Source organism: Pomacea canaliculata, linkage group LG1 (genome assembly GCF_003073045.1).
Source record: "Pomacea canaliculata isolate SZHN2017 linkage group LG1, ASM307304v1, whole genome shotgun sequence".
NCBI lineage: Eukaryota > Metazoa > Mollusca > Gastropoda > Architaenioglossa > Ampullariidae > Pomacea > Pomacea canaliculata.
In genome coordinates, this window is record NC_037590.1 from 5,427,397 (window position 1) to 5,441,178 (window position 13,782).

At 36.0% G+C, this 13,782-nt stretch overlaps 1 protein-coding gene across 1 annotated transcript in view; it reads left to right on the forward strand.

The window, feature by feature from the left end:
* Positions 1 to 13,782, forward strand: part of LOC112575694 (AP2-associated protein kinase 1-like) — a 41,472-nt gene that overhangs the window by 15,339 nt on the left and 12,351 nt on the right. The window lies entirely within an intron of this gene.

Here is a 13,782-nt window from a genome sequence, read left to right on the forward strand (position 1 = left end):
ATGCAGAGCTGAAGCAACTGTCTTGCACTGCCATGCACAGTAGCAGCCACTCAGATTGTGAAATCTTTAACTGGTTTAGTTTTCTCTGAACTGATATCAGCAAATTTTACCATCGCTGCCTCCCCCTTTCAATGCTGTCACCCAAGGTTAGCTGAAAACTGTGTATTTAATTTGCATTTGTGCTAATTTTGCACAAGCTTACTGTTTGTTGGCACCATTTTATAGTTTTTCAGCTGCTAAATATTGATATCAGTTAAGTCATAAAGAGAGGGTTCATAATAATGTACTAGTAAAAATTTAAAAAGTGCAGGCAGAGATGAACATTAGAATTCATTTTATGCTTATTTATAGCTTGTTGACATTCATGTTTCACAATTTTTTAGTCATTTGGTTGTTTTTTTTAAAGCAGTTTTCTTCATTAACTTTTTACAGTTCTGTCAAACATGATTAGTCAAAAATCACATTTTACAGTGGATGAAGTTGAAAATTTCAACTGAAAAGAGTTAATAATTATGTATATATGTATATGAAGTTCCATTGCAGCCTAACAGTTTGTGTGATATGTTGGGTGCTGTGAAATGACACTGTTTACTGCATGGGTGGAGAGGGGGTGGTAGGGGAACATCTTACAGGATTATTGAAATGCAAATTTAGATGGCAATTCTGATAAAATATGACTGGGGAAATAGAAGCACAACAGTGTCACTTAATTCCCAAGTAAACATTTGATAAAAAATGTTTACCATGATATTTTTGTCTAGAAACAGAAAACATTGATTTTATATAATACCCATCTGCTACTAAAATCACGTTCGTTTGATGTCAAGCACACCTCACAACAGTTTCAAGTTTATTGCTTAGCATTTGTGGAAGCTTCTGCAGTAATGAGTTTTGGTATAGCAGATATTTTCAAGCTTTCTTTTATTTTGATGTTCTATATATATATATGAAAAGTTTATTTTGGTTCAATTCCAGTAGCATCCATTCAATGAATCCATTCTAATAACCACTGTAAAATATCTCCCAATTTTTAGAATTTAATGCATTCTTTGCTTTTTATTATCTCTCTTTGTCAGGAAATTTACTGTAATTTATGCATTTGAAACAAATATTCCTGCACTTCAAACACTGTTTATGTAGCTACGTCATAAGATAGAATAGGATATTAATAGTGGGTAAATAATTTACATAGCTAATTAATATTAGTTTTAGTCTTTGAAGCTTTTTGACAGGGTACAAGCACAAACACATGTACAAAAATAGCACTCATACATTTATGGTATAAATATTAACCAATGAAAGTTGCTGTCATATTTTGTTACAGTCTAAAATATTCATTCTGCTTCATGTTTCATTTTCGCAAAGCAACATGCAGTGGCCTGTGTAGCAGATGTACAGAAAGTCTTCTATTTATTTATTTTTTTTTATTTTATTTATTTTTTTTTTTTTGGCAACTATGCTTTGCAAAATCTTTTAAAAGCACAGCTTGGTGCAAGCTTGATTAAAAGTGGCATTTAGAAGTGGTGCCTTGTGGGTGGGTGTGTGTGCTGCATTACTTTGTGAACGCATGCCTGTAGTATCTTTTTGCCGTGTCCTTGCAGCATAACGTCCCCCTGGCAGCAGGCATGGTGTCCACATCACACCCACAACGCACCACCACCACCACCTCAGTTCAGGCGAAGATGGCCTCTGCCAGTTTGCACCAATTTCATCCTCTTCTTGTTCTCCTTCCTGAGCTATAGTCGACCTAGATTTTTAAAGCTGAAAACCCATCCCACAGGCTTCCTTCGAATCACATGTGTGTCATCTGACACCCTTTCTTGGAAATGGAGTCATCAAATAATATCAGCAGTGGATGCTCTTTTTTCCAGTTTTAATATACATGACTTTTTGTGGATCATGCACATACTGTTTCATGTAAGCCACACAAATCATAACTGTAAATCTCAGGAACTACCAGAAGAGGTTTCCTAGCAACATGTCTTTGTAGGGTCAAGCCTGAGTGACCCCATGATATGTAGCAAAGCATTGGTTAAAACTTGTGGTTATTTACAGGTAGTCGACTTATGACCACATTTGGCTACGACAAACCGGTGGTAACTCAATCTGGTTGTAAATCAGTCATGTTAAATTACCATAAGTATGTTGTGCTGAGTAATCATATTGTAAACATCTTTAAGCCACATGGTATTTTAGAAACATTTTCTTTGTTCGTTATTTCATTTTATTGGCTCTAAACACACACTTTTATTTTGCTCCCTTGCCAGCCATGGCCAAACACACCAGTCATAGTTGTGGTTGTGAAGTCGAACAGTCGTAAGTTGCATAGGTTATAAGTCAACGACTGCCTGTATTTCACAAAATATTGATAAGGATTTTGTCAAAAAACACTGGCATTATGCTTCTTTCACCATATATAAATGAATGAAAAAGTGGTGAAGGTTTGTCTCTTTTTAATGAGTTTATATTGCTTCGCGTTTTTATTTGCTTGGGTTCCCTCGAGTTGGGTATTGGATCCTATTTTTTGCAAGTGTGTACCATTCCATCCATGTTGAATCCAGAGCGCAACATGCAGTACCTAGTTTAGAAAAATGGAGAGTTAAAAAAGGGCTATTTATGCAGCTCTCTGTTATGTTCATCTGTGTGTGGGTGTGTGTGAAAGAGGAATTTTATGAGTGTGTGTGCACACGCACAGTTGCAGTTTTTGATTGTACTGCTGAATATTTTTGGTAACATCAGTTGTGGGTTGTCCTCACATTATTTTAAATATATTTTGCATCCTTTAGATTTGTTTCCTTCTCATCTTTTTGTTCCTAAAGGGCTTACATAATGTTTATGCAGTTATTTCAGACTCATAGTAAGATATTGTTGTCTGATTAGCAGTCATCGATAGCTGGCCTCTTTTATAGTCCCCTTTATATGACAGTACATTTTAATCTGCAGTAAATTTTAATCATGATTCCCAGATGCCACAATTAGTCCACATTTCAAATCATCGTTCATATTATTGTAGATATCATAAGAGTTAAAAAGACCAGGTAAGTTGAGTCGAAATTGAGGATTGGACATAGTTATTTTTTCCTTTTCTTTCTAAAGAGGACAGTAGAAATCAACAAGGATTATTATTTTCATTTTCAAATTGTAAACAAGTTAAACGAGGACAAAAAAATATGCCATTTAAACTGCATAGTACTTCAGAGCTTTTTCATGTTCACAGTTATGTTTCACATTTATAGATCCATTCGCATTTTTGTTTTTTAATATTTTGGGTGCTGCTTTCGTAACATTTTTATTGTACATGATGAATGAAAAATCCTTTTGTTGCCCAATCTTTGAGTGTGCAGATACTTCGAAGCTTTTTCATGTTTTGGTGTAGAATTTGGGACAGTGAAGCCATTAACCCTACAGAGATATATCTGAAACAGTGTATTATATAGAACTTATTTTAACAGACTTTGGAGAAGTAGAAAAAACTGCAGTTAGAAATATTTGCTGAAGTTTAATGTTGTGCTGATAAAATAGTGTAGTGCTTTTTCTTCATTTGTAATGTCTTGGGAAGGCCAGTTTTTTGGGTTTTTTTTCCATTCTCCCTTAACTCTACCTTTTTTTGAGTGTGGATAGGATCTCATACTGATAACACTAACAATAGATTTGCTGGATCAAATTTAACACTGTATTAAATTTCACATCCAGAAACATTTATATGCATTGTGCCTTTTGTTTCTCCTTTACACCACCCCAGCAAGTGGGCTGCATTTTTTGGGACAGGTAACTTGAGATATTTAAAGAGTTCAAAGTGCTTGTAAGCACAAAAGGATGACGTTCAAAAAGTATCTGCACAAAGTTTTACTGACGAAGTAAGGCCATCGCACCTTTCTGCTGGACACAAGTTATCCCACGTGAAGTGACAGCTATAGGTACTGATCACATATCTCCCTTGCCACCTTGTCTTGTGGGCTGTTTATTGTTTCGTTGTCATGTCTTGAGTTTAAAAGACTGCTTTTGTACCCTGTAGCAAAAGAAAACAAAAACTGGTCAGTACCAGTTGGAACTAAGGTTCTGTGCTGGAGACTTTGTCTTGAACCCTTGATAAAAAGTTCTCTGCATATGGCATCTGTTTACAGGGCTGGCTGCTTTACCATGATATAGCCTTAAATGCTGGCTCAGAGTAAAACACCAATCCCACTACCCACCTCCTCTTGAGAAGACTTACCTGTGTCCTGAAAGTACCAAGTCTCAGCAGTGTTTACAACAGTGGGATTAGGATTCTTCTATAACCATGGTGCAGTCCAATTTTGCTGGATCGTCTTCAGCAGATGTACAATGGGACTGTAATTGCTTTGTAAAATATGACATGTATGCAACTTTATTTGTCCCAGAGGGCAACTAGTAGGTGCTTATGGTTAAAGGTTCTTTGTAAAGCCTAATGCAGAATGACAATGGAATGACTAAAGATGACCAAAGAGAAAGATGGTCAATGCACCATACATTAACAGAGGTAATGAGAAAAGACCGAGACACCATCCAGCAAGAAAATTTCATTCTTCGTCCTTAGTGCTTGAGATTTCCCTCCCCTTAAATGTGTGGTCGTGAGTGGGAACAGCAAACATAGATGTCCCAATTAATAGACATGCTATTGAAGTCATCAGGCACACTAATTATTCTGGAGAAAATAACTGTTTGCTGTATTGAATTGTCCTACATCATTGCCTTACTGTGTAAGGCAACTATGAAAAGAACTGATTTGTAAATCCAACAGTTATGCGTCCATTCACATTTTATTTTTTGAATAATTCGGGTGCTGCTTTCGTAACATTTTTATTATAAATGATGAATGAAAAATCCACTTGTTACCCAAGCTTTGGGTGTGCAGATACCTCATATTTCCTTGAACTGCATAGCCATTAGAATTAAGGGAGAACATGAATGCATGCAAAGGATTGTTTTTGTTTGTCAAGAATTACTGTCACTGTTAGTGGGGCTTTTATGGTCTAACTGACGTGAAAAAATCCACGTCACATTTTTTTTTTCTAAAATCAAGTATCTCAAATGGTCTGCAGTAAGACTTGGTGATCAAATGACAGTGTTTGCGATCAGGATCAGAATCAGTGATTGTCCACTTTGCTTTCTGCAGCTATTTCTCATGTAGTTAATTTGTTTCATGCTTAGTTTTTGGAATCTCTACTATATAAATGCTGTTAAAGGTGTACAAGAATACAAAAAAGTTTGGCTCAGTACAAGAGGATATTTTCCAAATTGTGAATGAAGGCCATTAATTGTCATTACAGTCGAATCTCGCTACTATGCCACTCTCGATATTATGCCACTTTTGCTCGGTCCCGACTAAAAATTCAATGCAAAAAAAATTTACTATGCCACCTCCTACTCTCGCTACTATGCCACTTTTGTAAAGGCACGAGTTGTGAAATTCCGCGAGCGCGTCGCATCTGGCGGGTCTTTCACGATGGAGGAGATTGCAGGAGAGATGCTGTGCAGTGAGGAAAGCGAAAAGGACGAGATCGAGGGAGGAAATTGTTCCATTCGAGTAAGCCCAGCTAGCTTGGAGCACCGTTCTTACAACAGAGAAGTGGAAAGCCTAGTATGATGCAAGCGTGCGATCGACTAGACCAGTTGTTCTCAAAGTGTGGTCCGCAGACCACTAAGTGGTCCGCAGGCATAAGTCAGGTGGTCCGCGGCTGACAGTCGTCATATGTCAGCAAAGTGATGTTTAAAGTGATGCATTCCTCGCATTAACATTTTAATTACAAAGAATGAGGTATGTAGTTTTATGTCAACTTATTACTATTCTACTGTCACAGAAGGACATTTAGTTTTGAATTGTAATGAAACAAAGGCTGCAATTTAAATTTGAAATTCATAGTACAGAGTGATTTTTAGGGCTTGGTGGCCCGCCATAATTTTTACTTAAGTAAAGTGGCCTGCGGTCCGAAATACTTTGAGAACCACTGGACTAGACAACGAGATGTATGAGATCCGCCAAAAGAACATGCGCCAGCCGACGATTCTTGAGAGCTTTAAACTGACGGGTAACTTGAACAAATAAAGCCGTTTTTATGAACCCTCGCTACTATGCCACTTTTGCTCGGTCCCGGTAGGTGGCATAGTAGGGAGATTTGACTGTATCAGGATAATAGCCTGCAGAGATACACAGAGAAAGAGGTAACAATGACATCCATTAACTTGATGTCCCACTTGCCCAGCTGTCCTGGATGTCAGGATAATTATGACCTTCATGAAATAGTTTGTAAACTTTTTTTATAATGTTTGTCATAAATTTTGAAAAATATCTTTTACTGAGCTGAACCTAGTCATTAAAAAAATCAGCACTTGCACTCTGGTAAGGCTTTAAATTTGAAAGGGAAAGTTTGCTATTTAATTGCATATTTCATCTTTAAGTTGGCATAGTTGATGGTTATTTCATGGTGTTGTTTCTTGGCATTTAGTATGACAATACCATGAAAGTTTTGATGATTATTATCCACTGCACTTCATTGTCTGAAAGTCATGAGATTTTTTTATTTGCTGTGCACATGATTGTGTGCATGTACAACCAGTGAATCGTGAATGACTAGGGTTTTTCTTAAACCACCATTAGCATGCCTTCTATGATGTAATTGTTTTTACCAAGAACCAACATGGACATAATATTCATATCTGTTGTTTACTGAAAAAAAGAGCAATTATTCAGTTTGTTAAAAAATAACCAGTCCTGTATGCTAGGAAAATTTGTTGCTGAAAGAAAATGTTTCTAGTATCTTGTTATTAGCCTGTAAGAAATCTGGTTTTTATCAATTATTTTGTTTGGAGTAACATGAAGTCCAAATATATACTCCTATCAAATCCTGATGGATCAGCCATAAAATGGGTTCTTGGCCAACGAACATCTTTCATAGTTTTTCAGTAGACAAGAGTGACATTTGCTCCATCTTTTAATAACGTCAGTAATGGCATGGGCTAAATGTTGCATGCATGCAGCTGATCACATTGTGTTGTACATACTGCATCAAAATCTATATGACTACATCTCTGCATTTTGTCCAGGGATTATTGATCATTACTATTGCTGTCATAGAAACATGGAATATTCACTACATATTTTTGTTTGCTACTTAGTTTACAGAGCAGCATTTTTTTCTGAAGAAGGTGATACTTTTTTTATATTGTAAAGTTAGACACTTTTTTTAATTTGATGTATCAAGCTGTTCCACTACAGTTCCACCTATGCCTTAAAGTTGTGTGCTGGGTCTGTGTATGCTTTGTGATGTTCACATTTCTATTTCCCTTCATATCATAAACAGGGAATTGTTTTGATGATCAGTTGTTACAAGTTTTGTGATTACTACCTTGTATTAGGTCTGTTTCCCAACTATGTCGTTGTAGCTGACTATTCCAGCTTGACTTATCAGATTCTATCATTGATGCATCCTCTCAGTAACATTTTTTGGTGGTGGAAGTGCTAGTTGACCATGACAATGTGATATGTATATCAGAAACAGTCCTTGATTAGTTTCTTGAAGGCTTTTCTGCTGAAACTTTGTAATGCATTCATCATCAAAAGCTTAAAAGATTGCCGGCTCAGGCCGCTGATCAAAATAAACCCCTCCCGCAGACCACTCAGCAGAAATGGATAGCTGAAATATGAGGGAACTAAGGAACAGCACTTTACACATGTCATGCCCCAGACATGGTGAAACAAACATGCCATGTCCCAGACATGATGAGCCACTAACACATACCAGGCTCTAGATGTGGTGAACCACTAACATAAGCTGTTCCCCAAACATGGTGAACACACATGCCCTTTAGATATGGTGAAATACTTAAAATTCATTGACTCTATAGCCTCTAGCATGAGATCTTTGCCTTTTATTTTGTGTTGATAACCCAGATTATTTTTTGTTGATGTCTCCATGACTTGCATATCCTGGAATTTATTTTTGCATTTAAACAACCATCTGATAGCTGTACTGCAGAACAAGCAGTCTTTTTGGTGTTCTTAACAGCATGTTGTCAGAAGTGACCATGAAAAATGCTTTGTGGTCTGTGAAGCTTTATTATTATGCAATGTTTATCAAAACTGGTAGAAAACTAGTTGTTTATTGTGACACATGAGGGACTTAGTGGGAAGTAGAGAAAAGAGCTAATTATCACTTCTAGATATCTTTTAAGCTTAAATGTCTTTCATTCTTTTTATATAAAAAAAATACCAGTTTATTACATACCGTAAGCTATACATCGAATTTATGGTGTGAATAATGAAAATCTTAAGTAATATTGCTTTGGTAGAGGGAAGTACATCCTGGTCGGGAAATGATTGTCATTGGTATGGTCTCTGCTTGGCATCAATTTACATGCTTGATAATTTCATGCAGTATAGTGTACATAGAACATGGGATTTTTTGCTAGTGTCCAGGTTTTATTGCTGTTCACACTATTTACTGGGCATTTTAGCGGTGTGGTGTAATAGCATGTGTAAGTAATAATTCTTGGTTGTGTAAGATTTCACACACCAGCTTATACAAGTTGCCACGCGCAAACTGAACTCATTCACCTCAACACGCACTCACTCATTCAGTTGTGACATTTGCGCATTCTTTTGACAAATACAAAACTAAATCCGCCTTCATACAGGCCCTGTCAAATTTAATAAAGCTATTATCCAATTACTTAAACACACTATAATGTTCTTCTTAAAAGAAACTCTCACTCCCCACATACACTCACCACTACACATTCTATCACTAACCGTATATAAAGAAAAATTGTCAAATCTTCCCACTCAAAGTCAAACAGCTGCAGCCGCCATTAACCATGGTCTCTACTCACGGTCTTTGTGACAGCCACAATGCCCAGGATTAAATCGTGATCGACAGTCTTGGATTTGATGTCCCTCGAATTAGACCACAGTGACGACAGTTTTCTTTTTATTTCACACAAGTATTGAAAACATGCAGGAGATGCATACTCCTGCATAAGGGGACCAAGCCTCCTCACCCCCTTTGGAATCTTTAACTGAAGCCGCCCTGAAAGGACAGTAAGTTGCAAACTTTCGTAAGTCTCTGACGGCACCACACCAACGGGATGCGGGTCTATCCACTTGGCTGAGCACTGACTCTCGGGTCAGTGTTCGGATACGTCAATGGGAGATGGACACCTCCCCTGGGGGAACAGTGATGACACTCATGGCTCCACGTTGAACTCTCTCTGTATAGCTCCAAGTCAGGTGCCTCCTCTGGGGGACGGGCATCCAAAATTCCAACGCCGGCTCTAGGGTCGACGGTGATGTAGCTGACGTAGAAGCTTCCTCTCAGTTGGAGTTCTCGTCTCCGCTACCTTGAAGATGGCTGTCTAGCTGGATAGTGCAGCCCCGTCTTTCCTCCACATAGAGTGACTAGGCACCTCTAGTGTCTCTCTTTTGAAAAAAAATCCCATAGGTTGGTGACTGCTCGCTATATATATTTTTACTCTAACCCTTCTAGATGCAAACCCTTCTTGCAAACTACCAACTCACAGTCAACCGGCCTGTGCAACCCGCTTTGCTGGCACAATACACGCTCACCACAATTCCGTGCATCCTTCCTTACTTCCATTCTTCATGTCATCTGTCCGTGACACAAGTTTTCTCTCGATATAACACCTAACTACAGGGCAGGACTATATTACTGTTGTATAACTCTCTTATATAACTTTAGTTGCAGATGGTATTAAACACCATCAACCAACCCAAGTCACCATTCTCTACTTTGATGATGATGCTTGTATAGTGCAGAATCCCAGTTCATGGACAGACTTTCGATACTTAACATTACTGGGCTAGACATTATACTATGGTGTGATTTTAAAATCATTTCTCTCTCTTTCCTTCTGTCACTTGTTATGTCTAGTAATAATAGAGGTTGAAGGAGGCATTAGATATCCAGTCAAATCAAGCCATTTCAACAAAACTAAACTGCACTTCTTTGTCTCTTGTCCTACCATTGAACCAGTGTTGTGATTTATACATGTACTGCATTTGTCAAAATGGAATGAACAAGAAGGATGAAGCTTAAAATAAGATGTTAATTCATCAGATTTAAATAAGCATACACTCTCTCCCTTTCTCTCTCTATAGATATATTATAAACTGTAAATTGTAATTTTATTGTTTTTAATGTAAACCTTGAAGACATAAGTTTATTTTAAACTCTAAAACTTAAAACTATATTGTGAAGTACATAATTTGCATCTGAAGCAATACATCGGTTTTAAATGTTTCAGTAGGTTTCCAGCAGGTTTCTTTTTTATCTTCTGTGTGTGTCACAATGATGGCATCTTTATAGCAGTATGTTATGGGCTGAGCTGTTCATTAGAATTATTTGTTTGTGGCACGATCGCATGGTTTTCAAAAATTTCAAGGTGATAAGATTAAGGCATACACTATTATGATTATGGTGGATATAAAAATTTGCTTTTAGCTGCTTTTTAAAGGTGATAAATGTATTCTGTTACCTTCTGGAATGCATTGTTTTGGTGATGATCTTGTGCACTTTAGATATGTGCGTTTTTATTATCCTTAAACTGTTAAAAGGAGTAATTTCTGTATTTTCTATTCTGTTGTAGATGCTTTTAATATTAGATCTGCCCAGTCTGTTTCCAAGTTGTTTAGCATAACTGCTTGTAGTATACAATTTTTGTGACCTTTTTTCTAAAATTATGAATACAACATTTCCAGTGATTTGGATTGCTTGAGTAGTTAAGAAACTATCGGTTATGCATTGCTGAACTTCAGACTATAGCAAGTCAGGTTTGTGGTTTTGTTATTTATTTTTTCCTTTATTTTTGAAAGATAATACAAGATTAACTGATCCAGTATTTATGTGCCTTTTTTTTAATTAATGAGGCAGGTGACAGCTGTCAAAGATTGTAAAATTTCCTGTATTTAAATGAATAGTGTATCAGATGATTGGTGATACTAGCTTAAAACAAGGATGTTTGACAGAACTTCAGTAGACATTTGCTGGTCTTATGGTCTTTTATAACAAAGGCTTCCAGCTTTGACCTTTGAATTACCCGGTATATTGTTCCTACACTAAGATAGCCATAGTACATGGCGTAACACTTTAACTAACTTCCAACTTTTAGTAAATCTGTCACAGTTTTACAGCTCAATTATGATTGATCACAAGTAATAAAAAATGGAATGATGATGTTTACAGCATGTGATGCAAGCATTTTTTTTCAAGGAATGCCATCGTGTTTCTGATGATTTTTTTTTCATATTAGTGGATGTGTTTCTTCTTTTATTACAGAGTGTTTTGATAGGCAGAGGATTTTTTATAAGTCAGGATAAAGGTTGTTTGTTTAGAGATTTGCAATTATTCATCCCTAAAAAAATAACACTTTGTAAACTACTGAAGCGAGTAAATTGTTATCACTAACTTTCAAAATAATCATGTAAAAAAAGATAACAGTAAAAATCCACAGCAAGAGTTTAATTAAACTACAGCTACACTCTAGAGTGAAATAATAAGGATTAGGATAAATATTAATAGGACACCAGCCTCAACAGACAGGATAAATATTAATAGGACACCAGTGTCAACAGGCAGGATAATTATCAGTAGGACACCAGTGTCAACACACATAATTACTTCTGTCAGATTTAGGCCATAACAGTACTGCAGCAGTCAAGAAAAGGGAGGAAGTATTTTTTAAAAGATGACCTTTTATAATATGCATGGATATTATATACTACATCCACACTTGTGTGCATATGCACAGAAAAGCAATACAGTTACCCGTTTACATGTTATTAGCTTTTATCCTAAGCAACATGTAGACTGACGGATGCACGTTAAATACATATATGTAAGTTTTGACAGGAACCATTTCAAAGAGTGATTTTTAAAAAAGGGTCAATAAATGATAGGTCAATCTATAGTATTACATATATTCAGATTTTTTTACAGGGTATGAACAAATTTATTAATGTAATATTTTGAAATCATTAAGTTAAAATATTTTAGGTTTATATGATTTATACCAGTGGAAAGTATATGATATGAATGATTGAAATGATTGTTTTTACCTGTTTAGCAGAATTTTGTTTTACAAGTTTTGCTATAAAATAATTAAAGATGTGATAGATGTATGTTTGTAAATGAAGACTAAAAATAATTGCAGTTGTGATTGCCTTACTAGAATTGAGGTGATGGATCACTTCAGTAGAAATCCTCAGTCAATTTCCGTTCCATTTTTAGTGTTTTATCTCCAGGATTTTTTTTTTCTGTTTGTAGTGTTTGGTAGCCAGGGCAAATATTTTGTCAAAATAAAACCATATTGAAGAACTGATGTTGAATTCCTTTTTTTGGCCAGTCAGTGAAGGTGGTGTGTAAGTTTTTTTCTACAAAATGAGTGCAGACTGGAGACTTCACTTCAGTTAGAAACATGCATTCAGAAATATTCCTTTGGATTATTATGGGTTTATTTTCAATTTAGTAGTGAGTTTTAGTGGCTGTTAAGGAGATAGATATCTACAGATATGTACTATGACTCACAGAAAACACTGGACACACACTAGAAGATATGGACAGACCAAGAATCTAAAAAAAAAATATTAAAAAATTCTGCAAAAAAGCCAGATCAAAGACTATCATAGAATTAATATGCTCATCCATTTAGGAAACTTCAGACTGTAGACAGAAAATATGTTTGAGACCGATAAATCTGCAAGTAATTAAAGTAGGGATCATTTTGAAAATATTACTGCACTCAAAGATGACCATGGCATTGTTTTATATTTGTTTCATAGCATTTAGATTTTCATTAATAATTAATTATCATATATTCATGTGTCAAAATTCAGACAATCACAAGTGTTACTGTTAACGGTAAGGAGAGATTTCACTGACTTAGACTATATTAGCCTTACTGCCCAAGAACACACCTGTATTTCTTGTAGCTGTCTTATCCATGAAAGTTTGAAAAATATTATAGAGATTGCAGCCTTGTGCCTACCACATATGTTGGGAAAATACTAGCATGTCTTTCTGCTCCTCCTTCATGTGTCCCCAGTTTATGAGGAGTGTGTATGAGTGTGTGCACATGTTTGTGGATAGGTGAGTAAATGGCTGTGTGTATGAATGTGTGTGCATGCATGCATATGTTTTGCATAAAAAATAATCCTGTTTATATGCCAATCCTATGTGTTTTCTTTATCTGTTCATTAATCAAGACTTTCACTCATTATCTGCTTTTACCCTTAAATGGAAAAAAATATTTTTAAAGTATTTTTTCAAGCATCATGCAAATAATCTTTTTCTATAAATTAAGTATTTGCTGAATGTTGCGTATCATAAAAGTTGTGTATGTATGTGAGGAAGAGAGAGAAAAGTTTAATGTAAAGCCATCATCAGCCTTTCCACCTCAGCTCTAACAACACCGAAGAACAGTTAACTAATGTCATAACTGAAAGCATCAGGCCATTATTTAAGACTTACTATATGAGACCTGCCACCACCTAATGAGTCTTAAGTCACACAAGAGTTTTGTAGTAGAGCACCAGAAAGGAGATCAGGGTCAACTTTGTGCCATCAGACTTGCACACTTGTGACCTTTATAACTCACTCACTTTTAGGACTAGGAGAACAAGTTTAGTATCAATAGAAAGGTCAAAACCTGCACATTTTAAAAATACACAATTTGCAAAATATCAAATGTTTTACTTATGACTCATTCTGCTGTGGTGGATCACATATAATAGAGACATTAAGTTAGTTTATT